The sequence below is a fragment of the Aythya ferina genome, assembly GCF_964211825.1.
Source record: "Aythya ferina genome assembly, chromosome: 2".
NCBI lineage: Eukaryota > Metazoa > Chordata > Aves > Anseriformes > Anatidae > Aythya > Aythya ferina.
The window spans coordinates 69,818,809-69,838,591 of NC_140297.1; positions in this window are offsets into that span (position 1 = coordinate 69,818,809).

Below are 19,783 nucleotides of genomic sequence, written 5' to 3' on the forward strand. Positions count from 1 at the left end.
GACTTATTTCCCTGGGAAGATAAGAATTGTTATGCCTCCATCTCAAAAACGACTTCAGGTTTAGAGTTAAACTCTGAAGCTCCAACCCTTGGTGTTTAGATGCCCTGCAGGATAGAACTTTGCGACTCAACTTCCACATGATATGGAGAAGGGAGAGTAGTTTGAACCTTTCTTTCTAAAACAAAACTACAAAAACATAACAAAACCAAACAAACAAACTAAAGGCTAGCCAGCTCATTATTTTCTCTGTTCAGCAGTCCTACTTTCTAACCTTTAGGCATTCAATGGAAGACCACAACTGTGAAGAGGGCTTAGTGGCTTGTAACTTTGTCCATGCAACAGCCATTTTGTGTACAGCCCGCTGATTGACTGTGTTACAACATAAATCCACGAGAGGAAAATCCCCACATAACAAAATAACCTAAATAATAAAAAGAAGAGCAGACTCCTAAGTACACATTATTATTTTTAAAGTCCTCATATTCCTTACAAATTGAGAGGAACATTAATATATTCACAAGGACTAAGCTTAAGTCGGTGCTGCATGCTCAAGCATAATTTGTATTATCGGTGGATCTACTGCAGTTCTCAGAAGAGGGAAAGTTGCTGAGTACTAACATTGTTGGCAGCTTCTTGTTGAATATAAGCACTTTCCTAGAGCTCACCTAAAGGGAAAGGCCTTGTAACTCTTTTATCTCCTTCATTACCTAGACTACCCTTTCCTATATATTAACCATATTGAATATCTGTTTTTAAATTAAAGCTTCTAAAAACTTTAGATTTCTACATTACATTCTTTAATTTTATTTCTAACTTCTTTAAAATTAGAGTAGAATAATTTTCCCAAGAAAACGTTCTGTATTCCATTACTTTTGCAGTGAGCTTTTTTACTTCCAAAGTAAGTCAGATCAGGATAAAATTTCTAGCTGGTCATTCAGCTCACGTAGTTGGACAGTATAGTGGTAAATGAAGAAATGGCAAAAATGGGACTAATCACTCTTCTGCCAGTCTTAGTTAGAAACCACTGAAATATATATATATATTTTTTTTACATTTATTTTTTTTAATGTGTGTTCACCTTTAACTGCACTATTTGTACATTTCGGGAAACTTAAAAAATCCTATGGTAGTTTCTCCATTTCTAGGCTTGCAACAGCCTCATGGCCTCTCTGTTCTTGAAGATATATTTCCAGTTTCTTTTCTAATTAGATTCTTAGAGGACTGGAATAAGGATTTTGTACATCATCAATTTGCATTAGCAAAGCTGAACAGAGGAAATGATACCACATCAGCCTATACAAAGTATATTACATATCCATGTAACTGTGGGCACACCTTAACAGCATCAAACAATAATCTAAAATTGAGAGGAACTGTGTGGAACAGGGAGAATTAGATCCATTAAGGGCTTATCCTGGTTCCCCCAGGTACTGGCAGAGACTCCCTAGACCATCTCGAGGTCTAGCAGTACAGCGACTCCTTCAGCACAAGCCTTACCACATACTGTTGGCTCAAAATAGGACTAAAACAGTCCTAAAGGAGGCAGTAACAATGGAAGACATGTAAATGAGGATAGAGTGATTCATCTCAGCTTTGGTCTCTCCCCATACAGGCAAAATGTACCCTAACCAACCACTGGATTCTTACCTTACATGAAATACACATGAAAGGAAAATTTACATAAAATGTAAAGCCTGAATTATTGCTGTTAGCTTTGCTTAGTGTTATTTTATCAGTAAAGTATTCAGTAAAATGATACCAGTAAGTGATTCCATAATAAACAGAGCTAATCATGACAAATAAGGGCTTTTCCTTTCACCAGAATGACTTGACCTACACTAAAATTAAAAAAAAAAATAAAGGGGGAGGGTGGAGAGGAAAAAAAAAAAAAAGACTTCAAATCAGAATGGAGGTTTTCTTTTTTTTTTTAATTCATTATCTGATTTTTTTTTAAAGTAATATCCGTTTGCTAAATTTGACCTGTATTTACTAACAGTGCAAACAGTGACAGTGCTACAAACACTACAAACACTTCACTTTTTGACACATGTACCTTTCATCCCCAAATCTGACCCATTTCTACACTTTTACATGTGAATAAACAGGGTCTTTCTCCATGTCAGCTGCTCCATAGGTCACCTGTTTTCAATTCTAACTGCTTTTTTAGAAAGGATACTATGTAATGATATGCTCACATATGGGATTATAGGGTTAAATTAGGCAAGCTTTAAAAAAAAAAAAAAAAAAAAAAAAAAAAAGCTATTGTAGACACTTCCACAATTTGTTATTTTCCTTTTAAATTCTAACCTTATATTCTGTTTTCAGGCTTGGAACTGTCACTCTTTTTTATGTTATACGGTTAACAATTTCAGGTTGTATCATGTTTCCTTCCTCATTTAGAAATCTTTTGTTCACTGCTTCATCACTATCTGCATGTAGAGACAGGTAATCATAGTCTGAAGGCTACAGTAAGAATATCACACTAGATAAAATCACCAAATCAGTTAAATGCCACAAACATGTTTAAATTTTGCATGCTTCAGTAGTATTAGTAGGCTAGTTAATATTATGTTTATTAAGAAACTCTTCTTCATTAGAATGGATCTAGATATGCCAAGAAAAAATGGCATATACAACAAATAAATGTAGATGTCTTCTTCTTTTTCTTGCTTTTTACACCTTTTAAATAGCATGTTACTTCGTGGCCCCTTATTACTCTCCAAGTATGCCTGCTCTGCATGGACAACTTAACACATTAAATATTTTAAAAAGGGACTGGAAGAGATAAAACATGGGAGCAGAACAAAATAGTGGCAACATGAGATTAGGCAAAAAATAAAAGAAGGAAGTACGTAGTCATACTGCTGATCACTTCAGAAGGCAGGATTTTTTGGCTGTTTTTTTTTTTTTTTGTTGTTTGTTTGTTTGTTTGTTTGTTTGTTTTAAGGTGAGAATTATTTGATTTTTATAAAATGCGAACAGAACCAGATTGTTATACAGAATTCATAGGAAGTTCACATAAGCCGAAATTCTGGAGACCTTAAGTCATGTATTCTCTGAGTATAAGGTCAGAAAAGTCTCTAGAAAATTGATCCCGATTTCTTCCATTTCCTAGGCTCTTGCAATCCACATGCAATTCTTGTATCAGGATCAATTATTTGTGTTTGATTCAATCAAGCACATCTTCCAAAAAGACATAAGGTCTTGATTTGAAGATCCCCCCAAACATTGTTTTTTTTTTTGTGGCAATTTATTCCACCCCTACACTGCTCTTAAAGATGTGCACCTTATTTTCTGTCTGAATGGATGTAGTTTCAGGTTTTGGTTATAGCTATGATTTTTTCCCCCTTCTTGTTTAAGTAGCACCAAACATTTCTCAACAACCTTTTCAACCTTTTTTTGACCGAATCTAGTCCCATCCTTTTGATAAACAAAACAGAGTGTGTTCACAAATGTGACACATTTGTTCTCAGATAATTCTCGTGTCTTTCTGTACCTTTTCCAATATTTCAGTGCCTTTTTTTTTTTTTTTTTTTAATGAAAAAGCATGGCCATGAGAACTCTAGATGTCTCTAAGCCCACCTGCCAATGCTATACGTAAACATGAGATCACTTTCCTATGTGTTTTCATTGTTCCTTTCCCTTATACAAGGATGGCAGTTGTTTCTTCAACCTTCCAGTCATTTTGGAAGTTTGCTGAGAGCTATTTGTCTTGTGTGCTCTACTTTAGTTGCATTGCTTTCCAGGCTGTGGTCTTCCCCTACTCTCACCCTTGTGTAGTCACCTTGAACATTATTTTTCTTCTTAGATAAGAATAATTAGCTGCATTCAAAACAGCTCATTTGAATAAGCTTAGCTACAACTGATCCAGATCATTTTGTGTGTCCGCCTCCATGATTTCTCTGTCACCTAGAATATTCTACAGCTGCAGTTCATTATTTCCCAATCACAGATGAAAATGCTGAACAATACTGGCCCTGCATTGATCCTTATGGTAACCTCCCACCACAAGGGCACAACTACTCAACAGCAACTCAACACTGATCATTGACGACTGCAGTTTTGTGAGATGTCATTTGGGCACTTCTTAATACATTTAACATGGTCCTTATTGACCTTGCATAGCATTTGCTCTGTGACCAGAGTCACAGAGTGACTGCACTACTGATTCAAAAGGTCTTACAAAAATTTGTTACTTTTACAGAACATCCTGTCAATGAAACCTGCAAAGTGAGAATTGAAATAATTCTTTCTGCCTGAAATTCAAAATATGCCTATTTTCTAGGAGTAGTTGTTTCTATTCTACTAGCAATAAAGAAGGCTGGTAACACACCTCAGCATCTTCATCAAACAGGATATCATTCCCCTTATTTCCAAATGCAGGAACAGAAACATTTGTTGAACATTTCTGCGCATCAATTGTTGCATCTTGAACAATACTGCTCCACCCCATTTAGTATGTTTTGTGGTAAGCTTGATGGGAAATACCTTCCCAAAAATGACAACTATACATTTCTTCCTAATGTGTTTAGCTCATTAAGAGACATTACTTTAAAATATTTGTTATTTATTTGTCCTTTATTCTGACATATCTGTTTGCTTTGTCTCTAATTCCCATCTTTGTTTAGTATAACTATATCTACTCTTGCATCAGACCATAGTTTCTGGCCATGCATTTTTTTTCAGAGAATTCCAAATTGCTATTCATATGTTTCTTTCTAGGTTTTATTTAGGATTTTACCAGCTATGGAATTTTCTCCTTTCAATCATGGTCTATTTGTGTGCATATAGACATTATAATCATCATTGTCAATGTGAGGGTTAGTGGCGTGATAAACCACATCTATTCCAGTTGTCTGTTATTAATCTTGTTACCTGATTGACTGAATATTGGAAAAACTGGTATGCAAGACACATGAAATATATGGACCACGTAGTTAAAATGACAGTCCCACAAAAGACATTGACCATGTGTGAAAGAGGAAAGCACACAAACTGGGCAAGGGACACAGAGGAGCTAACAGACCTAAGGATCATTGTGGCTCTTAATTGCTGCTGTCAAGAGAGAACTTCAAAGTTTTATAGGTTCTCTACCAGACCCTGATCTTTTGTATCTGGCTGTTCTCCATACAATTTCCTCCAGATTTTTTTTTCCTTATTTGCTTTCAAGCTAAGCCTTCAATTCATAATGAGCCTTGGTTTGACTTCATCATATCTAATATTTTCTGAAAGTCCCATTCATGTGAGTTATCTTGACTAAGGCTATACACATAAATGAGTTCTTCACTTATTGGAGCTTACATTCCTTTTAAGAATCCTGTGTTATTCTTCCTGTCAGAGATACAGTCCCCTGCTCAAAGCCTGTAATTCCTCTATGAATGAGACAAGCAGTAGTTGTACTTAAACTATTAATAAACATCCTGTCAGTTTTAATTTCACTTTCTGGTGCCTCCTCATGGTCATTTGTGTTATGATACTAAAGAAATAAAGCAAGAACAAACCTGACCCCTTTCTGGAGCAAAAATCTCCTTTTCTTTTCTTTTCTTTTCTTTTCTTTTCTTTTCTTTTCTTTTCTTTTCTTTTCTTTTCTTTTCTTTTCTTTTCTTTTCTTTTCTTTTCTTTTCTTTTCTTTTCTTTTCTTTTCTTTTCTTTTCTTTTCTTTTCTTTTCTTTTCTTTTCTTTTCTTTTCTTTTCTTTTCTTTTTCTTCCCCTTCCCCTTCCCCTTCCCCTTCCCCTTCCCCTTCCCCTTCCCCTTCCCCTTCCCCTTCCCCTTCCCCTTCCCCTTCCCCTTCCCCTTCCCCTTCCCCTTCCCCTTCCCCTTCCCCTTCCCCTTCCCCTTCCCCTTCCCCTTCCCCTTCCCCTTCCCCTTCCCCTTCCCCTTCCCCTTCCCCTTCCCCTTCCCCTTCCCCTTCCCCTTCCCCTTCCCCTTCCCCTTCCCCTTCCCCTTCCCCTTCCCCTTCCCCTTCCCCTTCCCCTTCCCCTTCCCCTTCCCCTTCCCCTTCCCCTTCCCCTTCCCCTTCCCCTTCCCCTTCCCCTTCCCCTTCCCCTTCCCCTTCCCCTTCCCCTTCCCCTTCCCCTTCCCCTTCCCCTTCCCCTTCCCTTCCCTTCCCTTCCCTTCCCTTCCCTTCCCTTCCCTTCCCTTCCCTTCCCTTCCCTTCCCTTCCCTTCCCTTCCCTTCCCTTCCCTTCCCTTCCCTTCCCTTCCCTTTTTTTCACACAGTAACATGTCAAGTAAACATGTAAAGTATCAACTAAATATGTTGATAAATACCCTCTAAAGTCAAAATGTTTCCTACAAATCAAATGCTTTAAAATCAACTAAACAAGTATACAATTGGCAATATTCTAGCTTCTCTTGATCTCTTGTGCCCCTTCTAGGTCTGACCAATATGTGTTTGAAAAATGTTTTTTTAATTCTGCTTACTTTAGCCTTCACCAATCTTTATTCTATTTATCTATTTATCTATCTATCTATCTATCTATCTATCTATTTATTTATTTAATGTGATAACTGAAGAAACTCTTGTGCACTCCTCCTAGTTGACTTCCTGTTCCTGTGGTACCAGAATGTCAGAATGTGTATTGATCCTACTTAGTAATCTCATTTCATCGTATGTAATATAACTGTGCTTTGGACTGAGGCCACTCTATGTTCCATGTAATCAGATCAGGTTCACTGATCCTTAGACAACCACTGGTAGTCCCAGTCAGCAAGGAATTAATTGCTTTGTTATAATGAAATTTAGATTATAATTTAAAACAAAAGCATTTGGAAATATTTGCAATGAACATCCCTTGACTACAATGGAACCAAGATTTTTTTCTCTGACAAAAATTTTTGTTTCCATTTGGAAATGCTGAAGAATGGATAATCCATCAGTACTGTCTACACAGTTCAAGAACTATTGTCAGGACATATAAAATATGTCTGAAATCTGAAGGCCTGACACAATGCACATTCATGTCAATAACAGAGCATTTTTCTACAGAAGTCATGGACTTTGGATCAGATTTCATCACAAAGGAAATGATAAAATGCTCGAGAACTCAATTCCTGTTCTGTTAAATTAAATGAAATTGCTCTAGATCAAAGGAAAGCCCAAACAGTTAGCACGGAGAAACAATAGGATCATGCATTCTTAAAGAAAATGGAAAACGGTAATCATATTCAGAAGAAAAATGCAATAAAGAAAACAATTTGACGTAATATTCTGTTGGCAAAAAAGATATCTCAATTTCAATTTAATATTAAAAAATTGCTCACATTAATTCTCTTCAGTTTTCCAATATACATGTATGAGCTGCATATTGAGCTGTGCAATTCATCATAAGTGTTATTTGCCAATATAATGTCCAGAATACTGACTCTGACATGAGAGAACAACTTACTCGATACTTTACATCCTTTGTATTCTGAGTTCCTTATTCCTTATGTATGTTACAGTGTAGTAACGTTATTTAGTTCAATTTAAAAAATACAATAAAAGGTATATAGCACTACCCATAGTGCCTGCCAGTGTATTTTACAAGCAGTAGTGGAAGAATTATATGTGTGTGTGTGTGTGTGTGTGTATCACGGAGAAACATATATATATATATAATATATATACATGTATATATATATATGTGTTTCTCCATGTTAACTGTTTGAACTTTCCTTTGATCTAGAGCAATTTAACTTATTTTAACAGAACAGGAGTTGAGTTCTCAATTTAAGTCCAAAGTGAGGGAATAGTGTAGGCTTGAAGTAATGTAAATTAAATGTTACACTATGGAGGCATGTCATTCCATGAAATATGCAATATATGTGGTTTTCAGTTAATTTCATATCTTTTATTAAATAGTTCACTTATTAGTATTGTGCAGATAGAATGACAAAGATTAGACAAACAGGTCAGGAATGGTTCAGGTAGACCTGATTCTCTGCCCAGACATAATATTATGGACAGCAATCTCTTCATTGTCTAGGATGTCTTTTATCCTCAGTTTTCATGCAGAATCCAGATTCCCATAACCCCAGCTCAAGTCCTGATTTTCTGTCTGTATACTTGCAGATGTGGGGGAAAGCTTGAATTGAACATGGATACTAAAAGCACACTGTGCAGTGCTGAGATCCGATTTCAATGAGAATCCTGCACATTGCTGTATGGCAAACACATATTATCATTCATAATAAGAACAGGATACTCGGTAGAGACGATATTGCAAGAACTTAGTTTTCTTTTGGTGTTCTATTGTGTATTTGCTGTTCACAGCCTTGCTGCTTCTCACCTGCCCTCCCCATGTGCTTTTTAAGCTAAAGTGATCACACAAGTTGATGGATGATCCTTTAGGGGAGCAAATACAACGATTTAAAAAAGTATTTTCATTAAAGTGGGAAAGATATTTGAGGTTCTGTTTTTTCTGTGGAACAATGTGTTGAGATCTGAGGCTCCACAGAATGCAAGGTAAATCTAGGGTTGGCCTTGTTTTTTTTTCTTTTATTTATTTATTTATTTTATTTTATTTTATTTTTTATTTTTTTAAATATTATTTTATTTATTCATTTACTTATTTATTTGTTTGTTTGTTTGTTTGTTTTTTGTTCTGTGTGGGGGGTTGGTTTTTTTTTTCAGTCTAGTGCAGTCTTTTTTTGGTGGAACCATGTTTTAGGCTTAGCCCACCTGTATCACAAGCAATACCATAGCAACCCAAATATTGGCTTGTTGCAGTAAGTACCACAACAAATAGTATTAAACGGGGACGCAAAAAGTCAGTTCCGTAAGTCAAGAAGGAGGACAGGTTCTAGACACAGGCAAAAAAAAACCAAACAAATAAAACAAAACAGTTTCACAGGGAAGAAGGCTGCTAGACATAGCAAAATGACAAAGGCCCCACCACCTGTTTTTGCCTGCACCTCTACAGAAAGTCAGGTTGGCTGCTGCTGCCCACTGAGAAGCAGCAGCCCAATTTCAGGAGTGGCACTGTGAGGCGCCTGCTTCTTTTGCCCAGGTCCCAGTTTTTCTTTCTTGAAGACAAACTGATTGCTCCTACCCCTCTCTTCTGTGTCAGTGAAACTAATTTTCTGCTTACTCTATTGAGAAGCCTTTAGCTGGCTTTGCCACCATTTTAGTTCCTACCACTTCAAATTATGAATATGTGGGCATATAACCCAGGCTAGAGCCTGCATAGCAATTTACTATTACTATTACTATTACTATTACTATTACTATTACTATTACTATTACTATTTTAAAAGTAAGTAAATACCAAAGAAAATTTTTTCTGTCCCTGTTTGTGCCATATGCAGGCTTCTCATACACAAAGCAATTTACTGGAAATATAACTTCTCTCTCTCTCTCTCTCTCTTTTTTTTTTTTTTTTTTTAATATATATAAATCTTTTTATTCTTTACATTAGCCATAAATTAATCAGAATAAGTGGGAGCGTACTACATTACCAGAATAATCCTGAAAAGCACTCAGAAAATGGGAGGTACACAGGAACTCTCCTCTAAAATGTTACCACTACAAGGGAACATTTCCTTTTTGCAAACTTTTTATTTTTTAACCAGATTTCTGAGGTCATCTTCATCAGCCAATACTATGTGAGAAGTATCAGAAGCTCAGAATCATAATTATATACTAAAATAGGCCAATTTTCACATTACATAACTTGGTGGGAAAGGAAAGAAAAAAAGTTATTGGATGAAATTAATGTAGCTGAACACCACTTTAGAGAGAATAATTCATTTGCCCTCATCTTGTGTATGATCTAAAAGGAAGAGGGTGTTTTATTTTTTCTTAATGGATCCATCTGCAAGTAATTGTGAAGGAACTATGTGGAATCAGCAATGATAGTCTAGGAAAGAAGTAAATTTTTCTTTCTTTCTTTCTTTCTTTCTTTCTTTCTTTCTTTCTTTCTTTCTTTCTTTCTTTCTTTCTTTCTTTCTTTCCTTCCTTCCTTCCTTCCTTCCTTCCTTCCTTCCTTCCTTCCTTCCTTCCTTCCTTCCTTCCTTCCTTCCTTCCTTCCTTCCTTCCTTCCTTCCTTCCGGGAGGAAATGAAATAATGAAATGTTTCAGAATTTAAGACAGTCAGACTCCATAAACACAGTGTTCTTGCCATGTACTTGCTAAGATTTCGTAACCCAGACGGCCAGTTCTCCGTTAGACCTCTGAAGGTGGACATAGAGAAAGGTTAACTCAAGCCTTAGCATGACCGATCACCTCCAGCATACCCCAAGTCACTGGAAAAAGACAGCTTCTTTCTGAGGGTTGTATAGAATAGGAACCTAATCTGTTTGCTCTGATTCAAATCTTAGGGTATCCTGTGTCTCTCCACTGCTGGCATTTCCCCCACTAGTTTATCTCTGGTGACTATAGCTCCCCTTCCCCTTCAACCGCCGCAGAAATGAATCCCGATGAACCTCATATAAACCTTCCAGTTTATAAAACTGCATAAAAACACTCCTGGATTTTAAAGGAACAGATAATAAAGTCAGTTAGGAACTTCAAGCAATAGCTACTAAGGCCCAAATCTAGGAACCAAAGCATCTCCTGGCTAAACTTGCAAGCCTGTAAAGAATTGAAATAACCTGTTATTCTAATGGAGATCCCAAGCTATTCAGGCAACTGCTCTCCAGTTGGTACATTTTCATGTACCTAAGTGCTGTTGGGATCCTTAGATTAGGCAATTATCTCCCAGTATGGGCAGTCTTAGAGGACACTTAACCCATCCCTCCACAATACATTGACATGGAGAGGGGGAAAAGGAGTTGATTAATTCTCTCCTGAAATTGAAGGACATTGTTCCTTTTACCCCTCCAACATTTCAACATGCATGGAGTGATTTACTGCATCAACCTATCTTTAAGGAGCTCGGTAATCATGTTGCTCTTTAGTAAAATGGAACTGTTGCCTTTCCTCCACTGTCTTGTAATATAGGGCTAGCTAAAACCTAAATTCTGGAGAGGGTTTATGGCTGCAAACCTCATGATGCAGCATTAAGTGCCTAGTTCTCAGAGAAATAATTGTATGCCTCTTTGGCTTCTTCAACACACCAGCTACCTCAGAACATTTCTTGCTGATTGTCCCTTGCCCTCTTTGTTGCAAGGCAATGATATGACTTTAAGTATGAGTAATGCCACTGATGGCAGGACTGTTCAACTACTTGTACCCTCTTTGCAGATCTGGGCTTCTTGAAATCCATATCCATACAGTAGATCCATGATTTTCTTTGTAAAGTGAAAAGGAGGGAGAGAAAAGGAAAGGAAGGGATAATAATGGCAGCTTAATTTCCTACCAAAGAATAAAGATTAAAAAAGGGTGATGTTCACTGTACTTTTGCAAATGTACCTCTGTGTAGAAGTTTGAATGTAAAGTACCAAGAGGAAATACAAACTATTACAGAAATATTTTTTCTGTTCAGTCTGATTGTTCACAAGGGACATTTTTGATTCTTTAAGAGGAAAAGTTGCACCAGGGGAGGTTTAGGTTGGATATTAGGAAAAACTTCTTTACCGAAAGGATTGTTAGGCATTGGAATGGGCTGCCCAGGGAAGTGGTTGAGTCACCATCCCTGGAGGTCTTTAAAAGACGTTTAGATGTAGAGCTTAGTGATATGGTTTAGTGTAGGACTGGTTAGTGTTAGGTCAGAGGTTGGACTAGGTGATCTTGGAGGTCTCTTCCAACCTAGATGATTCTGTGATTCTGTGAAAATACATTCACCTTGGAGATAGTTCATTCTACTCTGAAATTAGAAAATTACAGAAATGAAACCCTGCAATGTTGCTACAATAGCATTCATCAGTACAACTTTCATATCTCTTTGTCCATTTTAATCAATAATAGTGCAGAAGAATAAATAAGTCAGGCATCAATTAGGTATGGCCACATTGAAACTAAATGTGGAGAAAAATAAGATGTTCAACTGCAATATGTTATGGGTATGTCTAGTTCTATAATCATGTTCTATTCAACATGTAAAGCATCTATTTTCCAAATGCTATATTACTGAAAAGAGTACCGAACGTGTTATTGTGTGTCTGTGATAAAAAGTAGGAATTTTGTTGTATCAAATTCAGTATCTAAATATGAGAAATACAATAAATGGCAAAACAATTTGCAGGTGATTTATTCTATGAATTGCAACTCTATGTGAGAACTGTCAACTGCTAACTGTCAATACTAGAGTTTTGATTTTCTTTCATATATTACCTCTTGGAAACATTCTGATGTCATTTTCAGTCTGCCATTTGTATTTCATTGCAAATACTCAGTGCTCTAAATTAGAACTGATTTAATTGGACTTTAGCTCATGTTTCTTTACAGTAACAGTTTGATTCTAAGTTAAGCTATGGTTTATAATGCAGGTTCCTATTACTAGGAATTACTAATTTCAATGCTTTTGCAAATGACTTCCTTTTGCAAAAGTACTTCCTTAAAATTTGGCCAAGTATTCCTGCCAATAAATCATTCATTAAAATGATCAGATAAAGTGTTAATGAAATACATATGAATGCAGTTGAAATAAGTTTATTTAAAAGTTGGAATGGTTATTTGTAAGCAGCTTTCTGAAGCATTCATCCAGCACTATTGAAAATGGCACAATTATTGAATAAAAATAAATGACAGCTGATAAGTGTATGGCTGACAGCACGTTGGAAGAAAACTATAGAAGATATTACAGGCATGGCAAAACTTCTCACAGGAGAAAAAAATAAAACAAACTACCAAACAATTAATTCTTCATTGCATATCCCATGCTGAGAATGTTCATACTTGTCTGGGCAGACACAAACTTGTGTTTTTAAAAGGGGAGTTAAAATCAGAAGGAAAAGCACATGGTGGAGTCATCATAAATGCCAGTAATTCAAAATGGGAAGATGGAAGATTGTTTGATAGAATTGTAAATTACCAGGGTGTGTTCCAAAGCAGATTTATTCAGTCATTGGTTTTTAGTACTTACTCTACAGCAGCACTGATTTCACATTCAACTTGTTCACTCTTGCTTCTGGGTTGGGAGGGTGAGAGTAAAGCTTTTCTATATTTTAAGGCTTTTTTATATATGTTATTATATATATATTTCACCACCAGATTTGTCATATTCCTCCTTTCCAAAAATTACTCAGTAACTTGATGAGGCTTCAAAATATTTTATAGACATTAGCTAGTTAAATTTTGCAACACTCCTCTGAGGCAGAAAATTAAGTATTAAAATTCCCATTTGTTGGATAAGGAAACTTAGGGACAAAGGTTAAGTGATTTACTGAGGCCACAGGAAATGCTATAAGCAGTCTAGTAAGGAGCTCCTCCAGCCCAATCCTGTGGCCAGTAAGATACTGGGACATGGGATGAAGTTGAAAAATTTTATACTCTGCATCTATAATCTATCTATCTTTTTACTTCTTTCTTCTCTCCACGCAGATTGCTACTTCTGTCATCATGTTAGTTCAAACTAAACAATGCTCTACAGTCTTGTTTAAAATGCCAGAGTATCTTATAGGAAAGCTTACCTTTCTCTGAGGAATATAAAGTGCCAGAGGACACTGAAGCCTCCAAGGGCCACAGTAACACAGACCACTCGTGATGGCTCCGCAGCTTCCTTTGAGCCTTTTGAATAATGCAGACCACGTAATAAGTTTAAACAAGTGGTATTTTTCAAATGCAAAATGTTATTTCATTGAAAACAGCTTCTGGACAAAACAAACAAACAAACAACAAAAAAAAAAAACAACACAACAAAACAAACAAAAAAAAACTGTGATTTTTTTTTCAAGTGTTTTGGATTGCAAAGTTTGAAATTCGATTATAATTCTGTTTTCTATCTGAAAAGGTTTATTGTGGATTAAAGAACAACATCAGTATTTCCTTTTATTTTCTCCACTTATCTTTGACAGGATAACAATAAAATATATAAGTCCTGGATATATTTCTGTTACACTTACTTTCACCTATCTCCCTCCCTTTTTATTTTTATGTGTCCCATTACATTTTCAAATCTTACTTGCCTTTAAAAGACAAAGAAAAAGTAAAATAGTGTCAATATGCTATCACATTATCCTGAAACTTTGAGAAAAACAGGAAAAATTATAACGATAGAAGACAGAAAGTAGTTGACATTTCCTAAGTTAAAGAAGAACATTCTAGGTTACAGTGACTTAAAATAAAAATATCTCTTCTAAGCAAATTTGTAATTAATGATTATTTTATTTTATTTTATTTTGGTACTGCAAAGTCCCTTTCAAACTTTATTGAATAGGAAGAGGTGAAGGATATTTTGTGCAGCTTTTTCCATACAGAAATCTGAGATTTTAGTTGAACGTGGATTACACATGGATTATAAATGAAGAGAAACTTCACAACACCACTTAGAACACTTTCTTCACGTCTGATCACTTTCATTTTTTTCTGTATTCAGCTAGGTTAGTTTGTTTATATAGAGTACGTCAAGAAAAAGCAGTTGTCAAGAAGTTAATTGTGCTATAGTCTTTATATAAACTTGCTCTGACAGGCCTAGTACGCTTGAAAATTTTTTCCCTTTTCTGGAGGCACCTTTAAAACACAAACTTGGTGTACGCAATGTGCTTTGTTAGATGACTAAAGCTGCCTATAAGAAGTTTTCTTCTGAGAAGGAGCTCAAGACAGACCATAACTGGATGCAAATTACACCGAGACACTTGAACCATTCTATGAGATAGTGCCATGTGATAAAGCACAGCAAACTCAGGATGCTATTGAGAGGAGTTAAAGACAGTGATCTTTGCAATCCCCAGAAGCACAGTTGGACTTACACACATTTCAGCAGTAGCCAGAGTTGCCCTCATACAGGCAGGGACTTGTTGGGGCCCGACTTCTCTGAGAACATCTCACAGGGACCATAACCCCTCAGCTCCTTCTCCCACAGCTTCTGAAAGGTATTGGATGCCACTCACATCTGAGGCCATTTCTTCAGTTTGTCTTGGATATACACAGATCTATCAACAATAAAGAAAAAAAAAATCTACCAAGAAAAAAGTTTTGCTTTCACAGAAAATTCTGTTTTATTTCAGTTTGTTTGAAAAGCTATTTCTTGAATATATTACCAGTGCAATAAGCCAAATGGGACATAAAGCTCTCTGTACTTGATAAAGCTTCTCTGCCATGTGATTCACAACAATGTATTTTAAATAATAGCAAATTTCTGTCAAAAGCAGATTTATTTAGATTATACCACTAACAGATCATCCACACACAAGAATTACTTGAAGCTCACATAACGCACTTGCTAATGCATGTTTTGGTTTAATCCAAAGACATAGGTTAGTTTTAAAAGGTAATTGGAACAACATGCAGCAAATACCAGAAAAATGCAGCAAGCTTCCATACATATTTTCTTCAATCTGCTAATATTCAATGGACTTTCACATGACCATCCTGACCTATCAAGAACTCCTGATGACTTTCAAGATTGACAGTAATGCCAGGGAGAAGTCAGGGCAAATCTGCTAAGTCACATAAACCTCTTTTTCAATAGTGCTGTAAGCATTTAGGCACAGATCTCAGAAGGAGTATTAGCAGTACTATGTTTTTGTAAGGCCACAGCCCCAATGCCTAAATTGCCCAATTTTTGAAATAACCTACCCTGCCAAGGTTGTTGTCTAAATGATAAACAAGCTTAACGGGCTTTGAGATCCACAGACTGAGTGTGACATATAGGTTTAAACCACAAATACACATTTCCTTGACAGATCCCAAAAGCATTCTAAAATGCTTTATGTAATAAAGTGCAGCAAACTCAGGACTTACTCAGAAGTGCTTATAACTTACAGAAAATGGACAGTGAACATAGGGAGAAGGGAAGCAAAGACTGCAGTAGTAAAGCTGCGGAGTTTTTTGTTTTTGTTGGGGGGATCGTAAGCGTAATATTCTTTGTGATGGCCTTCAGCTAAACTGCTTTGTGTCCTTATAGCCAAAAAAATAAGTAACTCACAACTGAGGAATCATTATTCCCAGGGCATAATAGAGTTAGTGTGGTGAGTAAAGAGCAGTGACCATGCTACCAAAGCTTTAAAGCTGTCTCTCAGTTGTTCACACTTTCACTAGACTACTCACAAGTGAGTCTTATAATTGGAAGTCTCTAAGAAAAGTCTTAGACATTTTTAATCGGCCCTGAATGTATCCCAGGGGCAGGGCCACTATGTTTTAACTAAACATTTCACTTATAAATGTCTCTGCGGTTATCTAAGTTGTTAAGATCCTGTTGGGGAGGGAACCCAGGGGAATGAAATGAGTAGAGAACAAGACAAGAATGCAGAAATAATGGTGAGAGCTAAAAAGGAGAATATTAGAACTGAAGAGAGAAATCTAATGGCAGAAGCTAAACAGGGATAAAGTATACCTGGAAAGGGACAAGTCACACAAAGCTCGAAGAGGGAGGTTATTTTGGAAAAGAGCATTGAACCCACATCCATTTCTATTTGCAAGCTGATTCAGCAGTGCCTGTCATTCAGATCATGTCTCAATAGCAAAGGCACTGTTGTGAGAAGGAAATTGTATAACCAACAGGTGCAGAGAACATGCTTCTGTTGCTACATTTAAAAATATATATAAAAAAAATAAAGGCCTCACATTTAACATCAACAACAAAAAGTTGAGTTGGAAGAAATTGCTTAAGTACAAAAGCAAGCAAGCAAGCAAGCACCTATCCCTACAGTGTTTCTGTTTTTGTTGTTATTGGGTTTTTTGTTCTTGTTTTTTGTTTGTTTGTTTGTTTGTTTGTTTGTTTTTTCCTCAGCACACTTTCTTTCCATGCAGGATCTGTGCGTGTGTGTTTGCATTATGTGCACATTTGCTTTTTTATTATATTTTTTCTGTTATTCTAGCATTCTCCACCCTACTTCTCACTGCTTTCTCTAATGAAAGGTTTACTTCTAAAAGATAAAATCTGCCTTCTTTCTCTCATTATTATAAATTGTATTTCATGAGCTGCCTAGGGACTTCCTGGCCACAAGTGGCCTATTCATTAAAAATATTATTATTTTACATTAATAAAAATATGAATGCTGTGACTGAAAATGCTGAGTGCCTCAGCCCACACATTCCAGGCACATTTGCATCTGTGTGTGAGGGAGAGCAGCAAACCTTGTTAACTAGCACATCTTTAGCTTTTCCTACTGCAAACCGGTACAGATTTTATGTGAGCTGTGCTTCTCCAGCATCAATAATAGCAGTCACCAGGTGCCAAAATACCACCACCCCAGGCCTCCCCACCCGTTCCCTGTGCTCCCCAGCAAGCACCCGCATGCCTGCTTGCACACGTACCCCTGCACGCAACTCTTGGAAGAGCCCATGAGCCAGTTCCAGAGGTAACAGAGCAAGGGTAAACCTCTCAGGAACTGTAGTTAGCCAATTGCCATATGCCCTGACAAAGCTACCAACAGCAGCAGCGAGCCCAGGGAGTGCTTTTATCATTAGCCCCTCACCCAGCAGTGGAGGAAACTCATTTAGCCCCATGCTGGACTTTCATTAGGAGAGACTTGCATCAGATGGTTGCAGTGTTCTGGCACCAGTGTTGCTTGGTCCATTGCTGGAGACATGGCCATATCTCACCCCAGCAGGGATCCCCAGATTGGAGCGCTCTTCATTGACAGATGCCAAGACAGCAGCAGCAGCAACAAAGGCAGCTCAGCTTGATGCTATCTGTCTTTTATGCTGGCACGTTGCAGCCATGAAACTTTTCCAAAGTGGCTTTTTAAAAATCACCTATTCCTGTTAAATGTAAGACAGAAAGGTAGAGAGCTTGTGTGGATGGCAAGAAATAAAGCAAAATAAAATATTCCTGAAATTATCACTTGAAACTAAAGCAAGCAGCAAAAAAGCTGCCACTGACGATCCTTATTTCTAACCTTGGAACCATAATAAAAAATCAATGAAGCAAGAGAGGTAAACATTCTAATAACAAAGATGCAAAACCATTACTTTCCCCTCTTAATATCCGAAGTGCTTATTTTAAAAGCATACAAATGTAGAAGGGTAGATATCACAAACAAGACATTTTCCTCTTTCCAGAAATAACCTATCATTTTAGGATGACTGTATTGCTCACAGAAGAGGATTTTTGAGAAAAGGTGGACTGAAGAATAGGTTTTTTGACACTGAGCTGTGATTCTGTCAAATGTGACTGAAAATGATCAAATAGAATTAGTAGAGCAGTAATTCTACTGTTATCCTGCCATCTTCTCAAAATGGGTATTTGGTATTTAAATCCCTTACACCTTTTGCAGCAGGCTGCATTGTACAGGTCTGCACTGCCCAGTCACTTTATAAACTGATATGGGCTAACAAAGAAACCCCTTAAATAAATCTTTTGATTTTTATCAGTGTGTATCAGTGTGAATTTCTGTGTTTAATAAAAAATAAATACTCAAAAAGTAAGAAGTTAGCTTTTAAAAACACATTTCCTCCCCTTACTTTTCCTATCACCATAGTAGAAGGTTGTCTCACACTGTTCAGTAGGTTTGCTTTACAACAGTCTTTGGGGAAGTCAAAATAGTAGTAATGCCCTTTTATAGACATGGAGGAAAACAGCAAGTGAGAGCTGAAATTCTATCTCTCTGAGTTAAAACTACAGCCCTTACTTAGGTCCCTTGGTTACGCACAGATGTGGATATATTGTGCGAAAAAGTTGGTTACTGTGGGGCACAGGAGGCAGTCAAGAAGCTGAGATGTGATCTACATGGATCTAGCTTGTGTTAGCTAAACTCAGTGTCTAACTGTTCCCCTACTTCAGGTGAGGATCCACAGCTCAGCACGCTCTACTGAAGCTACAACTCTTCGCCTTCCCCATCCAACTCCCAGCCACATTGTAGCAAAGTTCATGTGAGTGAGCAGGACTAAATCTGTGGTTATCTGCATCCAAGGCAGGTGCTCTAACACTGGCATCCACCTTGCCTTTAGGCCTGGGTGCTATTTTGTGGCTGCCACCAGAGATCTGCACATCTCACTGATATATGGAGCCCTTCCTTTGCTGTGCAGTACGGTGTTGTATGGCCGAAGTGCTGAGAATAAACTTAACAGAATAATGGGGGATGTTTTTTTCTTTGTTTTAATGTGCAAGCTGCTTCTTTACCAATTATTTTCAAAAAGGGAGAGATTCACCATTCCACTGAACGAGTTTTATGCCAGCATAGCAAAACTATGCCTGGCACGTAAACTCAGCTTATGTGAAAATACAGCACAAGAGCAGCTCTGTTGAGAACGCAGTGACCTAAACTGACCAGCGACTGTAGCTGGGCAAACAGAGTCAGGTCCCACTGATCAGAGACAACTCTACCACATAAAACTAAAGCTGAGGTGGAAAAAGGACAGAAAGCTAAACATGATGCAGAGGTGTATGATATTTTTAATTAACTGTTTTTGTTTGTTTGTTTGTTCGTTTGTTTTGGTAGCTTTTCTGTACAGCAGAAGTCCATTAGGCCAGGGCTGGCAGCGCATAGGCAGCAGTGTATACCAGGGCTGCCTTTTGCAGGCCTTCCTGCAAGGCCTCTCCACTGGCCACTTTTCAGAGTCCATCTCCCTCAAGAAGCAACCAGCATCTCCGCTCATCCTTTATTTATCTATTTATTTATTTATTTATTTATTTATTTACGTTTTTAAGTACAGGGCACTCGTGAGTGATGTGGGCAACCAGGGGAAGGAGAACACAATGTTCCCCCCCACCCCGGCAGCCACATCACGGGCTTTTGTTCGTTCTGGCTGACGGCCCCCTGTACCCAATCGGCATACAAGTGCGAAATGAATGACAAGCACGGGAGAGAAATAATAATA